The sequence below is a fragment of the Anser brachyrhynchus genome (genome assembly GCF_964034855.1).
Source record: "Anser brachyrhynchus genome assembly, chromosome: 3".
Taxonomy (NCBI): Eukaryota; Metazoa; Chordata; class Aves; order Anseriformes; family Anatidae; genus Anser; species Anser brachyrhynchus.
In genome coordinates this window covers 122,985,615-122,993,743 of record NC_137696.1, presented here as the reverse complement: position 1 = coordinate 122,993,743, position 8,129 = coordinate 122,985,615, and the positions used below count along the sequence as shown (strand labels likewise).

At 56.2% G+C, this 8,129-nt stretch overlaps 1 long non-coding RNA gene across 2 annotated transcripts; it reads right to left on the bottom strand.

Annotated features, from left to right (window-relative positions):
* Positions 1-4,601: 4,601 nt before the first annotated feature.
* LOC308192475 lies at positions 4,602-7,907 on the bottom strand. 2 transcript variants are annotated; one of them, XR_013948827.1, is made up of 2 exons: positions 7,148-7,907; positions 4,602-4,985 (listed from the first exon to the last, which is right to left on the bottom strand). It is a non-coding gene; the product is annotated as an uncharacterized lncRNA (long non-coding RNA). The 2 variants fall into 2 exon arrangements; XR_013948828.1 differs by having other exon boundaries at positions 4,602-4,982.
* Between the last annotated feature and the right edge of the window lie 222 nt (positions 7,908-8,129).

Sequence of the window (8,129 nt, the reverse complement as noted above, 5' to 3'; positions counted from 1 at the left end):
CATTTTGGGGCATTTTCTCCCTTTTTCCTCAGGATGAGCCCCCTGGGGTGAAACACCCACCGTGTCCCGGCTCTCCCAGCCCTATCTGAGCCCAAACACCGTGCCAAGGGGTCAGCGGCTCTGAGCAACACCAATGCACCGTCAGCGTCAGCGCCAGCAACGCTTCTCTCCGTGCAAATCCCAAAAGGGGGGCAGCGGGGAAGCAGGCAGGCTCTTCCCAAATGGAAGCTGGAAGCTTTATTTGCACGGCCTTAGGAATCTCGGCAGCATAGTCCGAATTCCTGCTGGGCTGGGCTAAGCTGGGGAAATCTGCGCTGTTCCTTGCCTGGGGAGCGGCAGTGCATGGGCTGCCCCGAGCGTTTTTTTGTTTTTTTTTTGTAGGATATCTCTGGGAAGCTGGGCCCGTGGTTTTGTAGGAAGAAAATGCCCATGTCGCTGCCTCAGCTCCAGAAATGGGGGTGTAAACTGCACGGAAATTCAGCGTTAACCCCAAGGGGGCCCGGCAGCAGGTTGGAGAATAAAGGCTAATTATTTACGAGCTCTGCTGATGCCAACCCCACTACCGGAGCCGAGTCCTCCCCACCTGCAGTTATAGGGACACCCCTCAGCCTGGGGGGGATTGGGGTTCCCGATCCTACAGGGGCTTTGGGACCTCCTTCCCCTCCCAAACCTGGGGCTGGGGGAGGCTGTGCTGTGTCCCGGCCCCATGGGGAACGGGGTTGGGACAGGTCGGGGTGAACTGGGGAGGGTTCCCAAGCCAGAGGCTGGGTTTTCCTTGGGGAAAAAATATAGGTGCTTTCATGATTAAATATATATATATATATTAAAATCCTATTTTAAAATCCTATTTATTCTAAAGTCCTATTTATTTTAAAACCCTATTTATTTTAAAACCCTATTTTAAAATAATCCCCATTTTAGTGTGAGTTTTTTTTTTTTTAATGTGAGTTTTTTTTTTTTTTAGTGTTTTCTTGTTTGTTTGTTCCTTTTGGTGGGTTTATTTTTTTATTATTGTTATTATTTTTTTCCCCTGCAATCCAGCCTCCAGCCTCACCACCCACCCCACCAGAGCCTGCATCCCTATCCAACACCCCCTTGCCCTTGAGCTTCAAGCATCAACTGCATGAAAACCCAAAATGCGAGACCGGGACCGGGACCAGGACCAGGACCAGGACCAGGACCAGGACCAGGACCGGGGCCGTGCCCGGGGCCGTGGCGGCGTCGGGGCTGCCAGGGGCGCTGACCCCAGCGCCGGGGAGTCTGGAGCGGAGCCGTCCCCACCGCCCCCCCCGGCGCCCCCCGCCGTCAGCCCACACCTCATCAATAGGGGCTGACAGCACGGCCCCCAGCACGGCCCCGGCGGGGGGGTAGGGGTAGGGTTGGGGGTTTAGGGTTAGGGTTGGGGGTTTAGGGAGTTGGGGTTGGGGTTAGGGGTAGGGTTGGGGATTAGGGTTAGGGGTGGGGTTGGGGCTTTAGGGTTGGGGTTAGGGTTAGGGTTGGGGGTTAGGGTTGGGGGTAGGGTTGGGGTTTAGAGTTAGGGTTAGGGTTGGGGATTAGGGTTAGGGTTGGGGCTTTAGGGTTGGGGCTGGGGGTTTAGGGTTAGGGGTAGAGGTAGGGTTGGGGGGTTTAGGGTTAGGGTTGGGGTTGGGGCTAGGGTTAGGGTTGGGGGTTTAGGGTTAGGGTTGGGGTTAGGGGTTAAGGTTAGGGTTGGCAGTTTAGGGTTAGGATTAGGTTTGGTGGTTTAGGTTTAGGGTTAGGTTTGGTGGTTTAGGGTTAGGATTAGGTTTTGTGGTTTAGGTTTAGGGATAGGTTTGGCGGTTTAGGGGTAGGGTTACGTTTGGCAGTTTAGGGTTAGGGTTGGGGTTGGGTTTGGGGTTACGGTTAGGGGTAGGGTTGGGGGCTTAGGGTTGGGGTTAGGGTTAGGTCCCTGCGGACCTGCGGGGGCAGGGAGGGGTGTGCAGGTGTGGGCACACAGGAGGGGGACGCGTGGGTGGGGATGTAGGGGCAGATGTGTGGCTGTGTCAGGAAGGGGGCAGGGATAGGCACAGGGACACCGAAATGTTGGGAATGTCCCATGGAGAAAGGGTCAGGTGGCTCTGTGGTGTGGGGGTGTATGGATAAATGGATGTATGGATAAATGGATGTATGGGGAAATGGATATATGGATAAGTGGGTATACGGAAAAGCTGGTATATGGATAAGTGGATATATGGCTATAGGGATGAATGGCTGTATGGGTATATAGATAAATGGATACATGGATGTATGGATAAATGGATGCATGGATATTTGGGGATATGGAAAAATGGATGTATGGATACATGGGTGTACAAATAAATGGATATAAACCTATATGGAAAAACGGATAAACGGGTAAATGAGTATATGGACATATGGGTGTATGGATAAATGCTTATACGGATAAATGGGTATATAGATAAATGGATGTATGGATATATGGATAAATGGGTGTATGGATAAATGGATATATGGATATATAGCTATAGGGATAAATGGATGTATGGGTATATGGATAAATGGGTGTATGGGCATATGGCTAAAAGGATATGGGGATAAATGGATATAAGAATATATGGATAAATGGATATATGGGTATATGGATATGTGGATAAATGAGTAAATGGGTAAATGGGTAAAAATGTAAATGAGTCGATGGCTAGAAGGTCGCGTAACGTGTCTATATGGCTAGGTACCTATGGGGCTGAATGTGCAGACGAGTAGAAGGCTGGATGGCCGTATGATATATGGCTGTACGTCTATATGGCTGTGTGTCTGTATGTCTGTATGGCTGTACGTCTGTATGGCTGTACGTCTGTATGGCTGTATGTCTGTATGGCTCGGTGCTACGGGGCCGAGGGCGCTATGGTGTCGGGGCCGTGGCTGCGTGCGGCTGGGGCAGAGCAGGCGGGGGGGCAGCGCCGGGACCCCCCCGGGCAGGGGTTTGGCGGCCGCCGCCGCGCCCCCGGCGCGCTCCCGTTCACCCCGGGCGCGCTCCCGCGGGTTCCCACGGTCACGGCGCCGCAGCGGGAGCGCGCAGGCGTTTGGCGAGGGAAACGAGACGGAATGAAGCGAAACGGGGCAAAGCGAAATGGGGCGAAGTGGAACGAAACGAAGGGAAATAAAGGGAAATAAAGGGAAACGAAATGAAGTAAAACGGAATAAAGTAAAACAGAATGAAATGAAATGAAATGAAAGTAAAATAAAGTAAAAAAATAAAGTGAAATGAAATGAAATGAAATAAAATGAAACGAAATGAAACAAAATGAAAAGAAATGAAATAAAATAATAAAATAAAATAATAAAATAAAATAAAATAAATAAAATAAAATAAAATAAAATAAAATAAAATAAAATAAAATAAAATAAAATAAAATAAAATAAAATAAAATAAAATAAAATAAAATAAAATAAAATAAAATAATAATTTTGAGGGGGAGCGGAGCAGGGCCGCCCAGCTCTGCCCCCTTCCTGCCCACACACCACCGTGTTTTGTTTTTTTTTGGGGGGGGGGGGGGGGGGTCCCCAAATATTCACCAGGACGGGGCCCGGGGGAGAGGAGAAGGATCCAGCCCTACCGCGGCAGCGGGGTTTGGTGCTGGTTTGGGGTTTGTGACGGTTTGGGGGGGGGGGGGGAGAAATTGGGATGGGGGGGGCTCAGCTGCACCCCCCGCCTCCCCCCCCCCCGAAGGCGCTGGGCAGGGGGCGGGGGGAGGCGGCGGCGGTGCGGCCCCGAGACGTCTCCGGGGCGCTCCCGGCTCCTCCCGGCACGGCCCCGACCGGCCCCAAGCACGGCCGCGGATCCCAGCCCTACAGCCGCTGCTCCCGGCCCTACAGCCGCAGATCCCGGCCCTAGAGCCGAAGGTCCCGGCCCTATAACCACAGCTCCTCAGCCCCTGTAGCCGCAGCTCCGTAAACCCTATAGCCGCATCTCCCCAGCCCTATAACCGCAGATCCCAGCCCTACAGCCTCATCTCCCCAGCCCTATAGCCGCAGCACCAAAACCCCTATACCCACAGCACCGAAACCCCTATACCCACAGCTCTCCGACCCTATATCCGCAGCTCTCCAGCCCTATACACGCACCTCCCCAGCCCTATAGCCTCATCTTCCCAACCCCTATACCCTCAGCTCCCCAGCCCTACAACCGCATCTCCCCAACCCCTACAACCGCAGCTCCCCGGCCCTACAAGCCCCGCTCCGTGCCGCCCGCGGCTGCCCCCGTACCATTTGGGGCGGCCCCCCCGAGCCACCCGATCCCGGCCCCCCCCAACCCCCCCCCGGCTCGCAGCCAGAATAAAAAAAATCCCAAACCCCGGCCCCCTGCGCGCTCGGCGCCGCGTGTACCCGGTTCTCCCTCCCCCTGTGCTAAAACGACTTTTCTTCCTGCCTCGCGTCTCCCCCAACCATTTCGTGTGCGTGATTTAAGGAAATAATAATAATAATAAAAAAAAAATCAATTCCCGGCACAGATTTTTAAAACCTTAAATCCCTCCCCAAACCCGTCCTCCCAGCCCCGACCCCAAAACCCTGACGCCGTTCCCGGCTGCAGCCACCGAGAGCCGCAGCCGCGGGGACCCAGCTGCATCCCGACCTCTGCTTTTATTTTTTTTATTTTTTTTTTTCGTTTTCTTATCAAAAAAAGGTTAAAAAAGGAACGGGTCCGTCCCCTCCCCGTATATCCATCCCGCCGGGGCTGAGCTCAGCGCTTTTGGGGCGAAGCCAAGGCAGGTCCCTAAAATCCCCTCTGCTCCCGGCGGGGCTGCTGCGGAGGCTTTAAGCGCTTTTAATCGAAATTCTTCTCCCTCTTATTATTATTATTTGAAATAAAGGGATGAGATTCCGTAAAAAATCAACGAAGTTTCCAAAACAAAAAACCAAAAAAACTCTTCTCCGGGGAAAATCCGGTGGGTTTTGCAGGGAGATGCGCGTCCCTTGGGATGGCGGCACATCTGGATCCGCAGCTGCTGGGGGGAAAAAAAAAAGTAAAAATAAAAATAAAAGGGATTTAATTCTGCCGCCTTCCCCTGCCCGACGCCATGCCCCTGTTTAAGTCCATTCCCCTATTGATGTCCGCGAGCACATCGCGCTGGGTATTTAGGAAGGGGTGAATTTCCTTCTTTATACCCTATACACCAATATACCCTGTATATTCCTATACATTAACACGTTTTAAGTCCCGTCCACACGCAATATTTGCATTTCGATGTACAAACCCGCAGCAGAAATCATTTTGTTTAGATGTCCCTAACCCTATACCCGCAGCAGGGATAACAACCCCCGGGTTAGGACCGCGGTCCTAAAAGAAATCCGTGCCATCGCCCCGTGTCTCTGCGCCCGCACCGACATTTCTATAGGTGCCCGCACCTATAGCCCTGCTGCCCGGCTCCGGCCGCCCGGCCCCGACGCCCCACACCCGGCCCTAATACAGCCCCCGTTTTGGGGCAGCCCCCGTGCCCCCCCTCCCCGGGGGGGAATAAGGGGCTCAATGGGACCGGGGGGCTCGCGCCGCTCCCATAAATTGCTTTTTTTCACCTTTTTTTTTTCCACTATTGAAACGTAAAGAGGAGAAATCTTTCAGCTGGAGATTTGTAATTTTCTAGGGGATTTCACTTTCCCAGCCCCAAAATCCGCTGCCAGCCTCCCCCCCCCCCCCACCTCCCCCTGGGTCAGACCCCAAAATCTGGGGGTACCTCGGAGCCCCCCCCCCGAGGTGCCCATCAGCCCACTGCAAACCCCTGTGATTATCAGGGGCAATTAATGGCCATGGTGGATTTTTTTCAGGAATTATAGGGGGTGAGCATCATTCCGGGGGGGGCAGAGCCCCCCCCAGACCCTCCTCAGTTCGGTGGGACCCCAAATTGCGGCCGGCTGGGCTGGCCCCGCATCACACCAGGAACCTTTAGACCCTGCAGCAGCGCACGGGGGGGGGTGGTGGTGGGGGTCTAGATTTGGGGAGGGGGGGTCTATTTTGGGGGGGGGGCACCCCTAAACATGCTGGCGTGGGAGGCAGGGTGGCAGCGACCGCTTCGCTCTGCTCGGAGCATGAAGGATTTGGGGGCAGGAGCTCGGAGAAATCCCCCCTGCTCCTCAAATGTCCCCAAGGAATGGGGTCACCGGTAACGGGGTCGGGGTGCTGGGTGCCCCCCCAGTCCCCAGCAAGCCCCCCCTCCTCGCTAGGGGCCACGGGTGTCCCTCCAGGTGCGTGGGGAGGCGCGGAGCAGGGCTGGACTTTGCCTGCAGCGTGGGGCCGGCCGTGTGGGCATGCCCCGGGGGCTTCATTTTAGGATTTTATTCCGTTTTCATTTATTTTTTTTTTAATTTATATTTTTGGCACGGCAACGAAACCTGGCGCCTGGCTGATGGTGCAACAGATACGGACCCCCCCCCTCTCCTCCAGCCCCCCCCCCTTTTTTTTTTTTTTTCCTGTACCACCACCTCTTTTCCTCCCATCGCCGCCCACTTCCACGTGACGTGGGCAAACCAGTCAGCGGGTGGGACTGGGGAGACTGGCCACAGTGGGGAGAAATTGTTTGGGGTGCTGGTTGGGGGGGGGTTGAGGGGGGAGCGCACAACCAGAACCCCGCTGCCCCCTCCGCAACCCCATTCCCCAGCGGAGCAGGACCAGGAGCCAGGCACCCCGTAGCCCCCCCCCGCCATCCCCGCAGCGACGGGTCCCTGCCCCACGGACCCCCACCCCAAAAGGCCCCCGAAAGGCCCCCCCGCCGCCCCCTGCCCCCAGCACCGAGGTGGGTAGCGCTTTCTGTCCCCCGCTCCTGGCTGCTGGCGAGCCCCTTCCCTCCAGGCCTCTCCCCGCGAGCTTCCTCCTATTGTTTCCCCGGGGCTTGAAAACGGGCTCAGATTCGCTTTGGGGTTGATTTGCCTGTGATTTGGGGAATTATTCCCATCGTGGTTATTATTGCCCATGGGAGGGGAATTCGCTCTTCTTCCCCTCCCCTGCCTCTGACCCCCGCTCCCTTTCGGAGCCCACAGTGGGAAGGCTCCGTCCTAGGCCGGTTACGGGCGCACTCACAGCGGCCCCTCCGTCCCCTGGGTTTAGGGGAAAAGCAAATCCACCCCAAAACCCCCTCTTTTTTTTTTCTTTTTCCCACCCCGCTGCCATCCTTACCCGCTCCCAACGCGCCACGGGGCTCTGCCTCCGGCTTCTCCCCCTTCCCTCGGCTCCCGCTGTCCTGCCGGGTATCAGCCCTTATCTCCCGGTTATCTCTGCTGCTGCTAAATTCAGCCCGGCCGAGGGGTTCAGCCTGGGGAATCTGCTGCTTAAACCTAAATCAGTCCCAAGAGTGAGTTCTCCGGCCAAAATCCATCCCCCCCCCCACTCCCGTGGCCGGCCCTGGCCTGGGTGCGAGGCGGTTTTCGAGGATCCCTCCGTGATCTGCGGAGAAATCGGCGATAGGGGATTCTATTCCCCCCTTCCCTTCCTGCTTTTTTTGGGGTTTCGCCTCTGCAAAACCCACAAAAGGAACTGTGCGCCCCACAGCGTGCCCCCAAATCCCAACCTTCTGCCCCACAACCCAAGGGGCCCAAAGCAGGACCCGGAGCTCAGCCGGGGGAGAAGCCCCCGAAGCGCCCACCCTGGGAAACGCCGACCCCAAAAGCCCGGCCCCGGGGGGTCCCCCCAGCGCCCCCCACTCGTGAAAAGAGCCCGGGGGGTGCATTAAAAACCCACGGAGGGGGAGGTCGGTGCCGCTTCTGCTTCGCGGGGGTCTTGCTCCCAGCCCCTCCAGCACCCTCAGAGCGGGGAAATTGTGGGGAAATTAAGCGGGGAGCTTAAACCCCCCACCTTGGGGACCCCCCCGCGGGGTGCGCAGGACGCGGACACACGTGGGGCGTGCCGCTGGGATCCCAAACCGCCCTCCTTTCCCCCCCCCCCCCCCTTTTCCCCTTTCCCAATTTAATTGGTGCCCCCCGAACCCCCCAAAACCCCTTCCCTTACCCCCCCCAAACCCTCCCAGCTGGTTCCCCCCCCCCGGGGACCATCAGCGGCGGATCGCACCGCCCGTACCTGCGGGACAAAGGTTTTTTTTTTTTTGCCCCCGGCTTTTCTCTGTCTCTCACCTTCCCGACCGCTCCCACACCCCCCCCCCGGG